This window comes from Dendropsophus ebraccatus, chromosome 1, assembly GCF_027789765.1.
Source record: "Dendropsophus ebraccatus isolate aDenEbr1 chromosome 1, aDenEbr1.pat, whole genome shotgun sequence".
Lineage (NCBI taxonomy): Eukaryota > Metazoa > Chordata > Amphibia > Anura > Hylidae > Dendropsophus > Dendropsophus ebraccatus.
Window position 1 is genome coordinate 211328772 of NC_091454.1, and position 21239 is coordinate 211350010.

At 43.0% G+C, this 21239-nt stretch overlaps 1 protein-coding gene across 4 annotated transcripts in view; it reads left to right on the top strand.

Moving 5' to 3' along the window:
* PDE4A (phosphodiesterase 4A) overlaps positions 1-21239 on the top strand; it is a 570117-nt gene that overhangs the window by 368468 nt on the left and 180410 nt on the right. The window lies entirely within an intron of this gene.

The window sequence follows — 21239 nt, forward strand, 5'->3', positions numbered from 1 at the left end:
GCATGGAAGCCGAGAATTCAGAGCAGGAAAGCATGTCATCTGAGATGTCCATACACATAAGGCAGATGATGGCCAAACCACCATCTACATGGCACATATCTAATTTGTATGGCCAGCTTTAAATAAATTGCTAATTTCTTGGAGTGACAAAAGACCAGGCACTTTGAAAGGCAACCAGATGAGGTATTACCATCTGACATAGTTATCCTCTCTCTATAGGGGGATATCTACAAGATGGGGGATAACTAGCCCAACGAGGTGTGTGTGTGGGGGGGACACAATCCCAAGAATTTGGACCCCCCAGACTCCTATTAGAATGAAGTGGTGTTTTTTTTTTTTTTTTTTTTTTTCTTTTCTCTATGGGAGACCGAAACAGCTGAGTACAGTGTTTGGCTGGTTCTGGCAGCTCCCGTAGATGGAGCGGCGGTGCACATCCCCCATTGTAATGGGAGACTTGGGTCCCTGTTCTAAAAATTTTTAGTTGTTTAGACTTCAGTTGGCCTAATGGTGCGTCTCTGATGGCACATTTCTTTGTATCGTCTATCCGAAGTCTGAGCCCAAAACCAGTGGTCCAAACCATTTGGATAGAGCAAGCCGATAACATGCCCAACTGATTCAAGTCTATGAATGAGTAGTGATAACTTCTTGCAGTCTAGAAGATGTTAACCTTTCCTTTTGAAATTTTCCAATTGATGAGCTACAATCTCTTGAAAATAACCTTTTCATCATCTTAGATGCTCCTCTTATTACTCCCACCGCTAGTTATCGATCTCTTGCCTTATTCATGTCTTATTTATATAGTGTGAGGTTATGTAGTTTAAAGGGCATGTCTCATCAGAGACACCCCCCCCCCCTATCAGACTGTAATCCGCTGATCGTCCTCAATCCCGCTCCCAGAAGCCCAGAGAACGAGAGAAAGCTGCAGTCTGCCACGGATTTGGCCTAGCAGCCGCTGCACGATCGATGTGTAACAAGAACGATCAGTCATCTGAATGGCCATTACCTTGAATCGTGATATCTTTCAAAGCATGGACACCTATCTGTAAACACCATTATCATTGCAAAGTAAGCTATAGATTGGTTGGAAGATGTTCAAAGCAGTGTTTGGAAGGTACTGGTTCTCCTTGTAGAGATCCACATGTGATGGAAAGTCTTGCAATGCTTTCTGGGGAAACATTCAAATTAGCTCTCCAAGAGGAAGAAAACAGACTCTAGTGCCCCCTTTTGGTAGCAGGGATTATTTATTACAACCCCTTTAAATATAATGTAGTAAGTCTAATGCTATTTTTTCATTGACGTCAGACATCACTGACTGCAGATCAGATCAGTAGGTTTTCTATATCCATCCAGATGGTTCTAGCCATGCCTGTATATAAGTGATTGTCACCACAGTCGCTTTTCCGCGACACATCTCGGGTCTCGTTTTTCAATCACTTTTTCTTACATACAGTCCTCACTGTAATCTGGTATTATCGTATAGCGGCTTGCATTTGTTTATTTCCCATGGGACGGCTTTTCTTGTAATTACCGACGTGTTTTTTCCCGGTCTACATTTTATGGTAAAGTATATGTTACTTTTGTAGAAACAATCAGTTCTGTTGCGTTTCCGGTGGTGGAGAATAACATGGATAGCATGGTTCTGTTCAGTAACACTGGCATAACTTAGGGGCCCGGTCTGCGTGAACACTGAATCCTGATGTAATTCAGCGTGACTGTGACTCAACAAATTAGCTCCAATCCACAACCATGGTGCCAAGTCACAGCTGACGCTGCCTGCCAACATGACTGGCATGCCGAAACTGAGGAATTACAAGAAACTTTATTGTATAAGGCATTGTGTGGTACAGATAATCAAAATCTCCTACAAAAGGTCAAAATTAGTTTGCTTATGGTGGTATTTTCCACACTAGATTGCTTATGGTGGTATTGTCCACAATGGGGAGGAATTGTCTTGATAGTCTTGAGGGTTTGTCTGGTTTACGTTTTTTTTTCTCTGTATTGTCCCTTTTGATGGTACTTTCTACTTGCCAGCCACTTGCACTGCATAAACTTGAACCTGTAAAGGCCCTTGTAACGTTAAAGGAACATTGTGGGAAGATCCTATTGATGGTGTTATGTACGGTCCCGGACGTTTCTGGGTCTGAGTAGGGACCTGGAATGTGACCTGGACATATATGATTGGTTGCGGCCATAGCATGCTAAGAGGTGCAAGCCTGTGTTTGCCGCACAGCATGTGCAGAGGTCTTGTAGTGACTTGTGGCATCCTGTCCCTTATAGCTCACACCATAAATTGTAGAGCAATATAGAAGGGAGACTGGTTATTACCATTGTCTGCATTATGGGTTTAGGCTGCTCAGATTCATACATTGCCACGTTTAGTGGGCTCATTGTAGCACCTATAAATGTGTCATGGTATAGACACTCCTAATGGAAGGGTGATCACGAAAGCCAAGGAGCCTCTGTTATCCAGAATCTACTCTGCTTTGTATTATAAGGTCTCGGGTGTCATTATATTTAATTGTTGTGCAAAGTCTGCACTGTCACTGACTAGCATCTTGGGGTGTTAGTATTGTCTTGTATTGAAGCACTGTATGTATCTTTGTATTATAGTGTCTGGGATATTGCTGAAATGGGTGCTATCTGACCTTTATCTAGGGTATTGTATCTTTGTATTGTATCTTTGTATTGTAAGGTATGGAAAGTCACTGGTGTACAATGGGGTGCTATTAGTGACCTATATTGGGATGTTAGATCCTAGTATTATAAGGTCTGGAATGTATCCAACCTCATTGGTGACTAGTCACTGTGTCACATGAAGAGCTGGAATGGGATCAGGAATTCCCTGTTTTGGACGCGTTGATGCTTTTTTTTTTTGCCACATATGGACGACGTTACTTTGCTAAATGGTTAATAACAGAAAAGACTGGGCTATAAGGTTATTTCCTGTGTTTGGATGAGCAGAGACAACTGGATTATATCAGATAAATAAATAACATGAGCGGCTTAGTCATCATTCAGAGGAGGCAACATAATTATTCGACACTACAGAGAACAGTGAAATTAAATAGCAATTGGGTTCACACTGCGATGAAGGGGACATAAAGGAAATATGGTGAAGATTGAGTGACAATGACATAGCGAACACAAGGTCAGAATAATCCAGAAATACAGAGAAAATAGAGATACTGCATGACCTTTATAGAGGGGCCATTCCATCCAAACTGAACCTCTATATTACCTGACCAATGCCTCCCTTATACTGCACATACAGAAGAGGGGGCCATGTTCTCTTGTACCTGTATAGCAGACCTTCAGAAGCATCAGCAGCAGCAAGGATGACATTATAGAGCAGTAATGTGCAGTGTAAGTTGAGATTCCAGTACTAGGATGAGATTAACTCTATAAGCTGCTGGGATTTCCCTGCGGTCTCTGTCTGCATCTGTCTCTTTTTTTTGATACTCCTCTCCATCTTTTCTCTCCTTTTTCCACAGACTTCTACAAGCAGCACATAACTCAATCAATCAGTAAGCTCATAGTACTCTTTCAAGATGGACTTTGATGTTGAGTTTAGCGTGGGGGTTGGCGGATAGAATGGAGCCACTGTTTTAATATTTGGACAAAGATGGCAAAGAGCGCATTGCTCCTTCTCTATCTCCGGTAGCTGTAGGGACCCCAAATCCTGTTTACTTTACCTTAAACCCTCATTTTAGCTTTGTGCACCCCGTTAGAACTACATGGTGTGACAATTTTTAGGTTTCCGAGTCAGGGTTGCAAGGACATGGTAATTTGTAAGTTGCCTAATTTCAGAGGCTTGTGTTGGCAAAAAGTTCACTACCCTAAAAAACAAGCTTAATGGTAATCGCTGCCAGTCATGGTCAATTCAGATTATATTTGGTTGGGCCTCACAGATTCAGCAAGCATTAATGCTTATTGTATCGTTAAATGCCTGAAAATCACCATTTTAGACCAATGAACTTGTCCGTCAAATGTCTATGAGGACAGATAAGTTTTATGAATGCTTAGTCGTCTGTCCTTTACGGGCACTTACCATTTAGAACATAGCTGATGACGTTTGCCAAGGGGAAAGGTCCAGCAAAGACTCATTGCAAAAATCAACTAAAATTAATCACTGTCATTCATTCACGTTTGATTATTCCCATGACAGTCCACTACTAATGCACTTTCACCAGTTTCTGAAATGTACAGTGATTGGACTCCCATAAATCAGTCAGTGATGTCATATCCAAGGCCATCCCTTCTGAAAGTGGAAACACCTCCTCTTCAATCGTAACTAGAGATGAGCAAACTTGCCGTAAGTTCAGGTTCGCACAAACCCAAACAACTGGCATTTGAATCCCGCTGTCTGGAGAAGGTGAATGCAGCCCGAGGACTGCCTGGAAGACCTGTATACAGCCAGGCTGTATCAATGTTTTCCAGGCAGTTCTTGGGTTGCATACAACTTTTCCAGGCAGCGGGATTCAAACGCTTATAGTTCTGCAAGTTTGCTCATTTCTACTCATAACCTTTAAAGGAACACCCACAGAGTTACTAAGCTACAGAGCAGAGGCTAATGGGTTTTAAATTCTGCAAGGCATTGTTGATTTTTCTCGCAGGTAATCCATAGGTTGCCACGCAGTAGTATCTGGTATGGATGATATACTTGAGTGCCACAACACCAAGTTACGGTAACAATGCAGCAGGCAAAATTCATAGGGTCAAGGCTGGCCGTGTTCTATCATAAACTTAGTAGAATGGAGACGGCAAATGCACACCAAAGTAGACTAGAAGCAATTGCACAGAGCATTGTAGGTTGGACCCTCCATTGGCAATGAGTGGGGCAGAGGCATTTAGGGCCTAAGACCCACTTACGTGCATGACCTACAAGCAGAGTGGTAGTCGGGAACTGAATGCAAGACACAACTAGAGGTGATCCGATGACTTGTAAAAGTGGTGGTACGTGCTACGTGCACATCAGACAGTAACATATGTCAGTGTCATGCCCCACTGTTGTGCAAACTATGCATTGGCATAAAAAAAACCTGTCTCATCTGAAGTGTTCCTTTAACCCAAAACAACCAAGGGAAACTGCCTCGTTGGTTATCGTCGGCATTACAATACCACACAGGTTGATGAAATTTTTCACATCTCGTCCAAATGATAAAGAATTTTTCTGTATGGATTGTTGCAAATTTCACATCAGTAATTTTGATGTAAAGCGTGTGGATTTTGCTATGGATTTGCAGCCTCATCTAGACCTCTTGTAACTATTACTGTCTGCCACCTCCACGGTGAACATAAACTCTCATCCCGTAACTAAATCATCAATATCTTGTTTTTCCCCTGGCGTCCTGCGTGCAGCTTTTCATTGTAGCCAAGTTACGCTCGTCTCATTGACACATTCCTGACTAAATTGGATTGAATGTTATTCGCTCAGAATTGGAAGTTAATTGTAAACTGCGCCGCACACTCTGTCTCTCAAACACTTCACTTTGGGCATCTGGGATATTTAACCTTGAAAACGAGCTAGAGGTTACATCAATCCGTGAAGACGGTGAACGTAAAGCACATTCTCCGGAGAGCATCTGTATCCAGCGATATTCGAGAGGGGATTTCTGTAATGTGCTTCAGCAGGATAGCACAGCCCGAACACAGGAGGTGCCGTCTGTACTGTGTGGTGACATTGCATTTGTGTCTTCACGTTGACATCCAGTATCGAGACTCCCCACTGTCCCGAGACATTGATGAAATGAAGGAAAAATAAAAAACGTCTATGGAGGGATATGAAATATGAGTCACGCTGCAGTCCAAGCATATAAGGCGGTTGTGGATAGAGACAACACAGCATCACCCATAGACGGTAGCTGTGAGTCGAAAAAAAATTTGCCAAAAAATATTTAAACAAGAAAACATTGACATGTCAAATCTATCTTCCTAACATTAGATCATATTAGATTAAGGTATTGCAGTAAAGATGAGGAAACCTCGAGATTGATTGTTCGGCATTTGGTTATCGGTGGCTGAAGAAGTTGAATGCAGCTCTAGGGAGTCCTGGAAAACATGGATATGGCCTATGGCTGTATCTGTTTATCAGGCAGCATACAACTTTCTCATCCACCTGTAATGGAATGCTGAACGATCGGGCTTAGACTATCCTAAGCAGGCTTGAGGTTCGCTCATCTCTATCTAGCAGCAATGTAAGAATAGGATTGTCAGCAAATACGGCCAACAGATAACTGTATGTATATTGGATTCTTTATGACGTTCTTAAACGTGTTTCGTGACAAGGAGATGCTCCCAGGCTTTTTATGAACACTTCCAACTGTTGGAAGGTCTGGTCTTCTGCCTTCTTATCAGAATTTTTGGCTCAGGGTTTGCACAAGGTCACGTTTAGCCAGCTTTTTTTTCAGCTGAACAAATGTTCCTAAGAATGTCTGTCTGTTCCCGTTGATTGTGCATGTAAAAATCCTTGCAGTCAGCCAGTGAATGGGTGCCAAGCAATCTGCAGTCCTAATAATCTGCCTGTATTAGAGAATGTTTAGAATGGACGTTGGATTTGCCTATCTTAGGACTCTTTTACACGTTCAGTGATTTTTCTGGGCCACAAAACCTTGCGCTATCATCAAAAATCATCAGTATTTGCATTAGTTTCCGTATCTATAAAATCGGAATAGTACTAGTTTGCATAGATTTCATCTGTTTTTTTGCGGACGTCACTGATGTGACATCCGTGGCGTCCTTAACAAATATGTATCCCATAGACTTTTATTGGTAAAATGTACCGCAATCACAATCCACGCCAGATTTTTTTTTTTTTTACGGAGCGAATTACAGATCAAAATTAACACGGACTGTGTGAATAGCCCAATATACAGTAAGTCAAAGTGCTCTAAGTTTAACAGATTTTGAATTACGGACAACTTTATGGGACGTGTGAATTAGGCCTTACTGTGCAGTTAAATGTAGTGGGGCAGATTACGAAAACTGTCTGATAGCTGAGGCCGTCTGATTAGCTGAGCCGTATTACATGAGCTGATTATCTACCAGATTGGGCACATATTGGTCCGAGAGGCCGATCATCAGCAGATGTTGTCGCCGCACATCGCTTTGTATTATAGTGATGCATGGCTTATGAGACGGCTGATGTAAACAAGTCCCTGGCAGGCTGTATCTGCATCATTGTAGCTTCTTTGTAATGCTAGGAGGGATAATCACAGTGAGTTCATCAGCAACTTGACCTCAAAATAATCCTCTCAGCATTCATGCAGATACAGCCTGCCAGGGACTTGATCAGATGTCTCAGAAGGGAGGGGGGAGGAGGGGGAGACAGAGAGAAAAGCTCACACAGATTTGTGTTTCAACAGAAAACAGCAGCTCAGAACTGGTGGAAGCAGGCAGAATAGATAATAACACGTATGGAATAAATTATTAGTTTCACATTGGGCAGCAACATAACTTTTGATATGTTTGAGTAGAATAAACCTTTAATGACCCATGTAAAAGGGCGGGAGATCTGCTGCCAAACAAGCAAATGTCCATTCGATGCTGATTGAATCTTTTGTGCAGCCCTAAAAACATGACCTGTTTGGGGTCTTTGAGGACTTGGTTTGGGAAACACTGGACTAGATGGTTTCAGAGTCGCTACACACAAGCAGTTTACATGCTGTTGACAAACTGTGGCCTTTCTGACTATGTAAATGTTGCTATCAGCCAAAAAACGAGCGTTTGGTTGTTTGTCCATTGGCTAAACACTAGTCCCTTTACAGGAACGCACATTCATATAAATGCTCTTACAAAGGCCTTAAAGGAGGCCTGTTAAAAAGGACCATAAAGGGTTTATCCAGTATTAAAAAAACACTTGCTGCAGTACTGCAAATAAACCAGAGTGGCGCTGTTTCTGAAGGAAGACAACTATGTTTTTCTAATCCTGTATAACCCCTTTAAGAATAGGCCATATTTATCAGTGGCTCATATTGTAGGATAAATAAGGTTCACCTTTATAGACTGCTGTCTAACATTAGACCACATATTAGTTGGCTTAGGTTGCGTTTATACAGTGAGATTTATCTGACAGATTTTTGAAGCCAAAGCCCAGAATGGATTTGAAAAGAGGAGAAATCTCAGTCTTTCCTTTATGATCTGTTCCCTTTTTATAGTCTATTCCTGGTTTTGGCTTCAAAGATCTGTCAGATAAATCTCTCTGTAAACGCATCATTAATGTGCCAATGATGGTAGCCCTTTTTACAAGATATGACCCCCTATACTGTCACCTCAGTAGTCTCCTTGGTGAGTATTGCTGTGTTTTTCCCTATCTGTGATAACGCTAACATGTTCCCATCCTCCATTCTCCCTGTTGTAGTTTTCGTGCAGTGTTACCCCCCCTATCTGTTACACACCCTCTATATAGATTTGCCATTCTGTGAGCACATCCGTCCTAATCCCCCATCCCCACCATAAATCTGCATGTGTAGTAATGGCCGCATCGGTCACCCATAAGTCATGGGAAACATATATTGGCGTCTTGAAGCAGAAGTAAGCCTGAGTGAAACGGCAAGTGAGCCGATGTATGTGATGAGGAAACTGTATACAAAATGGACACAGACAGCATTTCGGAGTAGTTGTGGACTCAAAAATTCAGTATGTTGGATGTTTTTCTTCTTTTTCCTATAGTAAACAGTGATATATAGACTTATAGTCGGCCAACCTGAGGTGCAGGACCTTCCAACAAGCATTGACAAAGGTCAAGATGAAGGTAAACGCCACTTTCTGCAGGACATACAGTGGCTGATAAGTACTGGAAGACTTTTTTAATAGAAGTAAATTACAAATCTCTGGCACCAGTTTATTTGAAATAAATTTTTTTTTAACTACCCCTTTAAAGCTGGTGTAGGTGTCCCAGTACTTGTGTCCTTATGATGTACGCTGTATTCGAGGGCAGCGTCTGATAACCTAGTTGCTGGATTACAGAGTGATTCCCACTGGATGAGACTGAGCTTTTCCTGATAGACCTCTCACCCTGGATTTACCAGAACTAGATGGATCAGCCGGCAATGTCTGCTCACTCACAGCTTCCTGAGACTTAAACAGGGTTAATAGCTGAAGCTGCGATCACCGAGCTAGGAATTCCTGGATATAGAAACATCCCGCCGACATGTTCAATTATTCCTGAATGATCCAGCACATCCCCAAAACTAGAGCCTCCCTGGATAGTGCTGGTACTGCATGGTGTAATGCTGCCACCTATGTCTGTGTGATGATAGCGAGGATCAGGAGGCGGCTGCACAGATTGGTGAGTCCCAGGCAGAAGCACATATGACAGCTTGCTGTCAGCACTCTGTAAGGGAAGGACTCTCTGAGAGAGAGCTGGAGGCACTACATTTGTCACCGTTATGGTGCCTCTGTACGTCACTATAGTGTGGAGATGGAAGCATCGCTTATAAGGGTAGATAAAACTATAGTATAAAATAGGGGGTGTATGGCTGACCCATATGGGGCTGTACACCCAATAAGCAACGTTTAGACCTGTATGGTCCTTTTTGAAGCCAAGTGGCAGAATAATATGGGTACGTAGTTGGTGAAGGACTCTATTTATTTCTCTATCTATCTTGGAATCAGCCCCATTGTGGGATCTTCCGGTCACGTGTTATCATGAGGTATTCGATCTTGCAGCATACCCCCCACATCAGGTGAACCTCATTACAATGGTGACAATCAATCCATTCCAATTGCCTAGAATCCCCTTGATTGGCTGCATGTTCCCCAGAGGACGCTTTCCCTAAGTGATTTCCTATTGAACTGATAAAGCTTAAGTCTCATGGATACTGCTTAATGGCCTCCTCTTCTCACTCCGGGGATGGGATTTTTATAATGCTGCCTTATACCTACCAGGGTTACATCTGTAGCTGCTGCTATATGGGGGTCCAACAACTGAGTGGGTCCATCTGTACATGGTGGTGGTGGGGGTGACTATGTAAGATACTACGGGGTGTTGCTTTTTTGTACTGTTTCACTCAATTTATCTGTAGTGCGACATCATATGTTTGTTACTTCCTTATGATGACATCATTATGCCTTTTCTTCAGTGTTGTGATGTCACAACAGACTTGGAAAGCCTTTTTTTATGTGTGTGTTGTCGCTTCACTATATGGATATGGTCATGGTGTCTGTGACATCACTACATCACTGTGTGCATTAGTCCATTGCTATTACATCACTGTGTGCATTATTCCATTATTGTGACATCACTGTGTGCATTGGGGAACCCCCTGCTATTATGGGTGATGATTTGTGTGGAGATATGTAACTAGATAGCTGTAGTTTTGCTAGCCGCACACAAAATGTGATATATCTGCTGGAATGTTATAAGCACTATATATATCCAGATTCCCTACAGGTGTTTTATATTATCCTGCACACAGGTGCTTCGGATACAGTATGATACACCTCTCTCTCCGGCTATTCCCTGCAACTGTATACAGTATAATACATCCCTCCAGCCATGACCTGCACCTGTATACAATATAATACACCTCTCTGGCTATGTTTTGTACCTGTATACAGTATAATGCACCTGTCCGTCCCTGTCCTGCTCCTGTATACAGTATAATACACCCCTCTAGCCGTGGCCTACATTGAAAACAGTATAATACATCTCTCCAGCCATGACCTGCTCCTGTATACTGTATAATATACCTGCCCGGCCATGCCCTGCACCTGTATACATTATAATACATCCCTCCAGCCATGTCCTGCTTCTGTATATAGTATAATACACCTGTCCGGCCATGACCTGCACCTGTATACAGTATAATACACCTCTCCAGCCATGACCTTTCCCTTTATACAGTATAATACACCTGTCCGGTCATGGGCTGTACCTGTATACAGTATAATACACCTGTCCGGTCATGGGCTGTACCTGTAAGCATGCAGACCTGTGTGCACTCGTGATCACCTCCGTATCAGTATACAGACTTGCTTGCCCTGCTCCCTTGACATTAGCCTGATCCCGACCCTCTGCCCCCCCAGCCAGCACACACATTATAAGCTGGTGCGGCGGGCAGGATTTGTCTGTATTAGCGGCCTTTTATTTCCTCCCTCTCAGCCGACGTCTGCTAGAATGGGGGTTTTGTTGCGGCTCTGTGCTGTGAGGTTTATAGTTTCCTATCCCTGCGGCGTGTTTTATATGGGCAGATTATATGTAGAATGTGTATTCATACATAGATTAGTAGAAACACTTCGAGGATTAGCCCTGAATGTATTATAGTGGAATAGTTGCGGTATGTGTACATCATGGCGGCATGTTTTATGTTCCGTCGTTCTCTATCCTTTTGTATTGACCTCTTCTTGTGCTTGTTGATGGGTGAGCATTCTCTACACGTTTCAAGCTGATCTCTGGCCTTGCTTTGTGGCATTTTTCGGCATGTATGGCTTTGTATCACCTCTTCCCTGTCCTCACTTATTGCCTCCTTCCTGTATTACTACTTCATTTTTCTCCTCTTTCCCCCGTCTCCAGTTGTGCGCACCTCTCTGTCATCTGTCATGTTTCTTCCCCGGTCTTTTCTCATTTGTCTACACTCTGTCTTGTTCCCTTCACTATAATCCCATCACTGTCTTGTCATGGCGCTCATGATTTTTCATGTATCCGTGCTCTTATTCCCTTATGTTAGGCATAGAGGCTCGCTGCTTTCTGTTGCTAGTACCATTGAAAATGTTACTGCTAACTTTGTACAGACCGATATTAAGCAGTTATGCTTATAATATAGGCGTCTATCAGGGGCGTAACTACCACTATAGCCGCTGCTACCCATCCCTGTAATACACTGGGCCTTTTGAGCTGTCCTCATACTACCAAAGGAGATCCCTACCATGGGGGAAACTATGTACTGGGGGTAGGATACTAGGGGAGATGTCTACCTGTTTTGCCTGTAAAACTGCCATATTACCAGCAGATGTATTCACCCATTGGTCCCTATGTGTGGACATGGCTTTGTCTTCACACAGTAGTCACATCTGGGAACCTCCCCGTATTTAACAACCTTGCAAATAACTCTCTTCTAATGGGGTCATCTATATATGTGTGAATTAAAACCTGAGTACAGCTGGGTTCACACTGTGTTTTTGCAATCCGTTTAACACATGCATTTTATGGAAAAAACGGATGCAATTGTGTGTCATCCGTTTGGATCAGTTTTTCCATTGACTTCCATTATAAAAATAAAGAAAACTGGCAAACAGATCATTTTTTTTTTAATGTACTCAAAAGTAGTGTTGACTACGTTTTACTGTCCGTTAAAAGTAACCAATTAAAAACTGATACATTGAACGGATTGCAAAAACGCAGTGTGAACCCAGCCTACCCCGAAAAAACACATGTAAAGCTTAAACAACCGTGCACACAATAAAACTCTTAAGAAACTACATGTTATAGTACTTTGGCAAGTTGAGTATAACCATTTTTATTTACTCTCCGAGTGACTTGTTAATGGAGGAGGGTGTCCTCTGTTCAGGATGGCATGTCTTGGCCACAGTGGAGAGCGGATACAATGAGCATCTTTTGTTCTGGAGGACTTGTTCTGGTTACAGGATTACACAGACCATTTATAGATGGGAGTGAGCACTGTGTAATGCCTGATTTCTCCTGTGGGGGTGCTGTAGGGAACCTGAACACCTGTTCCATCTGATCATAGTAACATAGTTAATAAGGTTGGAAGAAGACAAGAGTCCATCAGGTTGAACCTAAAGGAACCCTACTGTGTTGATCCAGAAGAAGGCAAAAACCTCTATGAGGCAGATGACAATTGCCCCATCACAGGGAGAAAATTCCTTCCCAACTCCAATGGCAATCCGAACAATCCCTGGATCAATGTATCACCGGAAATCTAATGCCCATAGCTTGTAATATTATATTTTTCAAGAAAACCATCTAGGCCTCCCTTGAACTTATTTATTAAATCGGCCATGACAACATCATGTGGCAGAGATCGCCCTGTGTAATAGGTAGCCCTCTAACAAGTAAGAATTGTTTAAAGTGGAGAACCCCTTTAAGGACTGGCAGTATAATGGAGAAAGTTTTCCTTGTGAAATTTTGGGAATAAAAACAAAACACCTTATAAAGAAAACGACCACCTTTTTACAGAAGTTTTTTATCAGAGCTTTTCAAGTCGGGAATATGATATTTAGACTTAAAATATGGAGCAGAATGCTGATATTGCATTAGTCCTATAATACAATAGAAATGCACAATTCATGTGACAGTAATTACAATCCTTGTGGATGCCAGTGCCGATTATGACAGCGTCCTGCCAAGTACTGTGCAATAAGAGGCAGTAAACCCAAGCCATTCTACAATGCAGCGCAAATTAAACACAATACTGTCAGGATATTACTGGTGTTTGTACAAAATACACAGAAAATATGATCCCCCCCCCCCCCCCCTCAAAACTAGGAAGAAATGTGGTCTTGATTTCACTCCCAATAACCCCAGTAGGTGGTCTACTTCCTGCGGAGTGATATAGGAACTTGTGTATTCACCCACTATGGTACATAGAGGAATGCTTTGTTTCTCCAAAGAAGTTCTAGTCCGATGGGAAATTCTTCATGCTGAAAACCTGGTGGACACATGGAAACTCCCCAGATCTTGTTGCAAAGACCCATTATTCCCATCATTGGGTTCTGTAAAGTTATGCAGTGCTTCAGAACAGATGATATAAAGGCCACACATCAGGGCTGTCCTTGGCATCTTCTCCCTGCCCTTGACTCATAGATCCCTCATATACCCAAACAAGGAGAGATCTATCATCCAATGTTGATGAGGCCATCGAGGACCATCCTAAAGACTTACGGCATGAAAGCGATGACTAGCGTGTTTCCCCGAAAATGAGGCCTAGTAGAGAGTTTGCAGAATTCCAAAATATACAGCCTCCCCCCAAAACTGAGACCAAGCAGATGTCAATTGGCATCTCGGAATCTCTTTCTCTATTCACTAGCTCCAGGTTTATCTCCTAGTGGGGCACTAACAACATGTATTGTCTTTAGTGATTGAATGCCGACCTCTGAGCTCTGCATTACCAGCCCCTGATGGGGAGATGCTTCCAGTCATTGATTGATCGGTAGCAGCTATTCATACATGTCCATTATGTAGATGAGTTCAGATCAGTCCATACAACGTGATTATAATGTGTTAATGATTATCTCTGCAGCCACAGTGCTCTTAATGAACCCCCGAAAGTAAGATCACCCGCTCGCTAACCCGCCCCCGAGACTCACACCAATGGCGCCGCTGCACACAACGCTGGTCCATGGTCCCTATGTTATTTTGTTCAACAATAAATGGAAATTATTCTTCATGGAAAAATAAAGACACCCTGTGAAAATAAGACCTAGCGCATCTTTGGGAAACAGAATAGTTCTTTAAGGGGTGTTCTTGAAAACCTTGATTTACAGTTAATATCTCATCTTTTGCCCACACTTACAAAGATCACCTCACTCCGAAAGATCCAGCTTGCCTATACGTAGTGTAATAGGAAAATAACACTTGCTTCCAGGTTCTTCCAGGTGATCACTATGTTTTTCAGCAACAGTACACATTGTGATCAGGTTTACACAAAGTGGAAAATCCCTTTTAAAGGCTTTTCCCTGCAAATGTCTGTTAGTTTGGTCGATCACTCATACCCCATCTGATCGTGATAGCGGCCATTCATGTCCTGAGATTTGAATAGAGAGACTGTCAGACATGTGAGCTGTTGCTCCGTTTGTCTATGTGTCTGACAGATAGCTGAGCACTGTTCTCTGCCATTTTCAACAGTCATAAAGAACGGACGGGAGTGACTGTGCACATGTCCAGCTGCTACTCCATTCAAATGAAAGGGAGGGGGGGCACGGGACCCCAATCTTGCTAGCAGTGGACCCCCCACCAGTCAGTCACTGCGTTTAGGAAATGTGTTGTACATGGGAAACCCCTTTAGGTGTGTGCCCGCTGTGTATTTTTCTTGCCATCTGGGCACGTCTGCATTCGTAAGGCAGATTTGTTCTCTGCGTTCGAGCAGAGACTGTGATAAAGCATTTTAATATCTGCTCCTCTAAATGACACAATGGCACACGCTGCCAATTTCCATAATCGCCATCCCGGCCTTCCTTTATATTCACCTATTACTTATTACTGATTGTTCCCCGGGTCAGCTCAATCCTCCCTGGATGTGTGGGTGACATTCTGCTGTGTGATGCCCGCGGCCCGTATCCGCTAATCAACACTTTACATCTATGCTTAGAGGAAAGCTATGTAGATGTTACTGGGGGAGGAAGAGAAAACTGCTAATCTGAAGGGTGAAAAGACGCAATTTCAGGCAGGATCCCTTAATGCATTTTGTCAATGGTCACGTCTTGGACCTGGGAGAAAAGAGACAAAGCCGGAGACTTAATTTAATCGTTTCTTCTATAAAAGCTTTCAAAGGCAAGAACAATTACGTTTCATATCTAACAAACAGCCGGGCTGACAGGGATAATTGTGTATCCTGCACTGGAGAACGCCTTTCAGCTTGCCAAAGCAACACTGAGGAAACAGGGTTATCCATGTTCATGTCTACATATTGTCATACCTTCCATGGTACCCTGGGTTTTATAAGGGATCCCCCATCACTCAGGGTCTGAGCAATGAGGTCCATTTGGTTGCTGTTAAGGTTTTACTGACTTGTCTTTAATATTAGACCTCAGCACCGACCTCTTCCTATCTATCCTATATGACTGCATGCCGCCTGCCCTGACCTCTTCCTGTCTGTCATATGACTTTACGCCACCTGTTCTGACCTCTTTTTGTCTATCCTAAATGACAGTGCTCTGCCTGCCCTACCCTCTTCCTGTCTATCATATATGATGGCTGCCTCCTGCCCTGTCATCGTCCTATGACTGCCTGTCTCCTGCCCTGTCATCGTCCTATGACTGCCTGTCTCCTGCCCTTTTCCTGTCATATGACTGCGCGCCGCCTACCCTGACCTCTTCCTGTCTATCATATATGACGGCGCGCCTCCTGCCCTCTTCCTGTCTGTCATATGACGGTGCGCCTCCTGCCCTCTTCCTGTCTATCATATATGACGGTGCGCCTCCTGCCCTCTTCCTGTCTATCATATATGACGGTGCGCCTCCTGCCCTCTTCCTGTCTATCATATATGACGGCGCGCCTCCTGCCCTCTTCCTGTCTATCATATATGACGGCGCGCCTCCTGCCCTCTTCCTGTCTATCATATATGACGGCACACCGCCCGCAGCACATCCTAATGTCTACTCCTATTCCATGCAATAGCCATTGCCAACTTAGCCTACTCCTAAGAGTGAGGCTACAGCCCCTTGTGAGCAATAGGCGATGAAGAACTGACGGTCCCTTAGACTTTACTTCATTGGCCCAGTAGGTTCACATCTCCAATAGGCTTAGAATGCACATATATTGTAAATCTGTAGAGACTTCATATTTTACTGATTGTGTATAATAATCTCCAGAATTGTTCTTATTCTTATTACTCTTATCTGACTTAGCATCTCCATGTATTCCCTGCTGATCGAGCTTACTTTGTGTATCTCATTGTGGCAGGTATCAGGCACTCAACATGGTCTCATGTAGGGGGGAGGGGGGGAATGCCTAAAATGTAAAAGTGTCCCTCTCATGGGATATCCCATAGGCTTCCCCCGTGTGGCAGAATGTTCCGTACATCTGGACATGTAATAACACATCATATACTTCAAAACCTCAATATTGTACAACCCCCCCCCCCCCCCCCCCCCCCCAATTATCCCCATTTGCCATAAACAATAGACATGACTGTTAGTGAAAGGGATGGATGGTTATGTCCATGGAACAAACCCTAAGATACCAGAAACCAGCTCATATTCTTCAGTAGACCTCAGAATCCAGCCACTTATTACCCAAACCTAGCACCCATCATCTGGTTAGGGGTTACTTAAAGGGGTACTTTACTTAGGGGTGCTCTTTTAAATCAGCTGGCATCAGAAAGTTGTATATTACTTCTATTTATAAACTTTAAGTCTTCCGGTACTTATCAGCTGCTGTATATCCTGCAGGAAGTGGAGGATTCTATCCAGTCTGACACAGTGCTCTCTGCTGCCACCTCTGTCCATGTCAGTAACTGTCCAGAGCAGAGGTAGATGTTTTCTATGGGGACTTGCTACTGCTCTAGACAGTTCCTGACATGGACAGAGGTGGCAGCAAAGAGCACTGTGTCAGACAGAAAAGTATACACCATTTCCTGCAGGACATACAGCAGCTGATAAGTACTGGAAGACTAGAGCTTTTTAAATAGAAGTCTACAGGTTACAAATCTGTATAACTGGCACCAGTTGATTTGAAGGGGAAAAAAATCTTCGGGTTCCCCTTTAAGATGTTTCTTAGTGCATCAACGTAGACGTTATTATTTGCACCAAAAATGTTGATCTAGTGTAAATTTACCAAATTTTCAGAGCAGCCAATCGGCAGCCATATACAGGTAGCTAAATTCCTGTGTCGGTAGATCGCCAGAAGGAAGGACTGGATGCAGAAGTCCCGGACTGTGACAATTGTTTGGTATGGGGTTGGGTAGAGCCACATGGCCACCTTCCATACTAATCCCTTTGTAATAAGACTTTATTATAAGGGATTGGAGAAGAGGATGCTTACAACCAGAGGCGCATCGCTTGCCAAACCTGGGAAAAAGTACAAGGGTGATAATGAGTGTTGAGCTGACACCGGCAGCCAGACACAACAGCAAACTCCTCTCTGCATTTACACACACTCCACTTTACGATCGTTTATTTCCCTCCTGAAATCATATCACAGCAGGAAGAACGCTGATCTGTCAGCCGAGGGCTGCAAGGAAGTAATACGAGGAAGCGCTACCCCCAGCAGCGCTGTGAATACAGATCAGACCATGTTTTCTGCTTATTTTACGCTATTATTTAATCTAATTTTAGTCATTTTATTTGTGCACCTTCAGGGCAGACATAGCATATGCGTGTACTGTGAGAACCCATGTAGATAGTGTATTAGCTTATGTATTTAGAGAAAGTAATATATGCATCTGTGTGAATTATTAGATTTCTTTTTACAGTCTCTAAACTGAAATCGAGGGGACTGGGCCTAGACTTAAAAGAAATGTACATGCTATAGTTTTCATTAAAGGGGTAGTGCGGCGGTAAACAATTATTCACAGAATAACACACATTACAAAGTTATACTTTGTATGTTATGTCTGTGAATCGCCCCCTTCCCGTGTCCCACCACCCCCGCACATGTGCCCGGAATTGTGCTGCATTATACATTACCTGATCCATGTGGCGCATGCCCGCCATCTTGTGGCAGGATGTCATCTTCGGACGGACGGCCGAATAGCTGCCGCCGTCCCTGATGCCGGCCCCCCTCTGCCGCGTCATAACTGCTCAGCCGCAATTGGCTGAGCACAGTTATGCTCAGACAATCGCGGCTGAGCATCTGATGAGGCTGCAGAAGGCTGCACTAGAGACCGTCGGAGCGGTTCGGCCGTCCGTCCGAAGATGACGTCCTGGCACAAGATGGCGGACATGCGCGACACGGATCAGGTAATGTATAATGCACCACACTTCTGGGTACACGTGCGGGGGTGGTGGGACACGGGAAGGGGGCGATTCACAGACCTAACATACATTACAAAGTTGTATACCTTTTGTAATGTGTGTTATTCTGTGAATAATTTCTTAGCGCCGCACTACCCCTTTAAAGGGAACCCATCCCAAATTTTATGCTTCTTCACTTAAAGGGGTATGCGGCTGAATCATATGATTTTATATGTTGCTCCCTATGGTGACACTAACAATTCGTTCCACACTTGTTAATCTATTCAGTCTCATCCTCCTCTTTTCTCCCTACCGAGATGGCTTATGTAAACAAGTCCCTATCTGCAACTTTGTAATGCTGGGAGGGATAAAGCGAATGTACTAGAGATAAGCGAACCTGGAGCATGCTCGAGTCCATCCGAACCCGAACTTTCGGCATTTGATTGGCGGTGGCTGCTGAACTTGGATAAAGCCCTAAGGCTATGTGGAAATCATGGATATAGTCATTGGCTGTATCCATGTTTTCCAGACAACCTTAGAGCTTTATCCAAGTTCCGCAACCCCCGCTAATCAAATGCCGGACTGGATCCAGAAGTTATTTTATATCAATAGACCGGCGCAGGAATGCCGATACTGCTGTCCTTTTTGTTGAACTGCGGCCTGGTTCCCATGCACATTGCCGGTCTATTCCTGGGGCCTGGCCAGAATCACTGGAGGTGGGCCTAAGTTTTAACTAAGTTTTAAACTGTTTTGGTCCAGATTGGGAATTCTTTGCAGTTTTAAAAATGATAAAATTTGAAATAATTAATAAAAAAAAGAGAAAAATAAACTATTTCCTTTCTATAAGGGGAATCGAAACAAAGAAAACTGTTGCTGGTCTCTAGACTAGTGTTTTACCTCTAGACCACAGCTCCAACACAGGCTGGGAGATTCAACTATATCTGATTGCAGATCAGTCCTCTCTTGGCAGAAAGTGACTGACAGCTGAGAAATCAGGAGGCTGGGCAGCATTGATTATTCATGAAGAGGAGTGGTGCGGCACAAACGCTGAGACACAATTCCTCATTGACTCTTTATTAGAGTAGGAGGCCCCAGATTGTGCAGATTCCACTCCACAATGGCAGCTGGTCTCGCTGCTGAGACCCTTTGTGATAGGGGATTTAGCCGAGGAGAGAGCGCATCGGTCGTGGCATCCCCTCCCTGGCCAATTGTGCTTACACTACAGATAGAGAGGCAGAGGACACCATTGGCATAGATTGGAAGGCTAAAGACCACCCATGGCTCATGATCTCTGATCCCATATACCCAGTCCTGATGTGACCAGAGGACAGGTAACTCATGGTCATGGATCCCTTCTGGAGGCTGGCGTTTTCTTCTAGTCTGTGGCTGAAAATTAACTATTTACACAGAGATGAAAGGCGTCCGTGTGTCCGGCTGCAAATATCACTGCTGTTTATACATCAGCCGGTCCAGCTTCTTCCTCATTACACTAACATCTCTGCAGACACTTCATGCCTTGTTCTACTCAACACTAACAACAAGGGAAGGAACGGAAACTGGGAAATGCTTCACTCAGAGCTGGAGGACATCTATGTTTCCTTTTCATTATTTTTACCATCTGTATCGTTTATCCACAGGCTATATATATATATATATATATATATATATATATATATATATATATATATATATAATATATATATATAATATGTGTGTGTATGTATATATGTATATGTGTGTGTATAATATATATATATATATATATATATTGCAGTGTGATTATTATCCCTCTGTATAATTATACCGCCATCAGATGCCAAATACAGTAATATGTAAGGCAGCATTGTTACGGAGGGGTTAGCTATATATGGAAAAGATCACTATGTGACTGAAGATATAAAATTGGACATAGAAATCTCCAGATAGACGTCTCAGCGTGCTCACTTTTTGATCCCACACAGATATTGCTCTGATGTACGTTTCAGCCACATCTTAGGAAGGATCAGAGGAGTCTTTTTCCATCTTTCTGCTGATAATACATGGATACAGAGCCTCCACAGTCTGGGGCCAGGAAATATCACACAGGTCCATGTGTGCTGATTGTTCCCCATTTACATGATAAAACCAGGGTGATAGTGACTCATGTCATGGACAAACCATTTTCTTTTACATTTGACCAGATAGGAGCTCAAAAACGTCGTATTTTACGTTTTTTTTTTTTTTTACTGATATACTGATACAAAGCAGGTTCTTATTACCATACGTCGATGGAAAATCCTCACTATGGCAGTGATGCAGGACCTGTGTGTGAGGAGGATGCCTCTCTTGTATAGAATATTATAATGTGCCCCAACATTATCCATTTAGACTATGTATAAGGCTGGGTTAACACTGGGTTTTTGCAACACTTTTTTTTTTTTCCATACGTTTTATGCAAAAAAGGATGAAAAGATGGATGTATTTTTTGTGCATCCATTTTTCCTTTGACTTACATTTTTAAAAAAAAGAATCAAAACGCATCCGTTTTTTAGCGTACACAAAAATGTGGTCGACCATGTTTTTGTGTACGCTAAAATAAACAAATGCGTTTTGACCCTTTTTTTTTTTTTATAATGAAAAATCGGATCAAAACATTTGCACACTAATACATCCGTTTTTCTTTCCTTTTT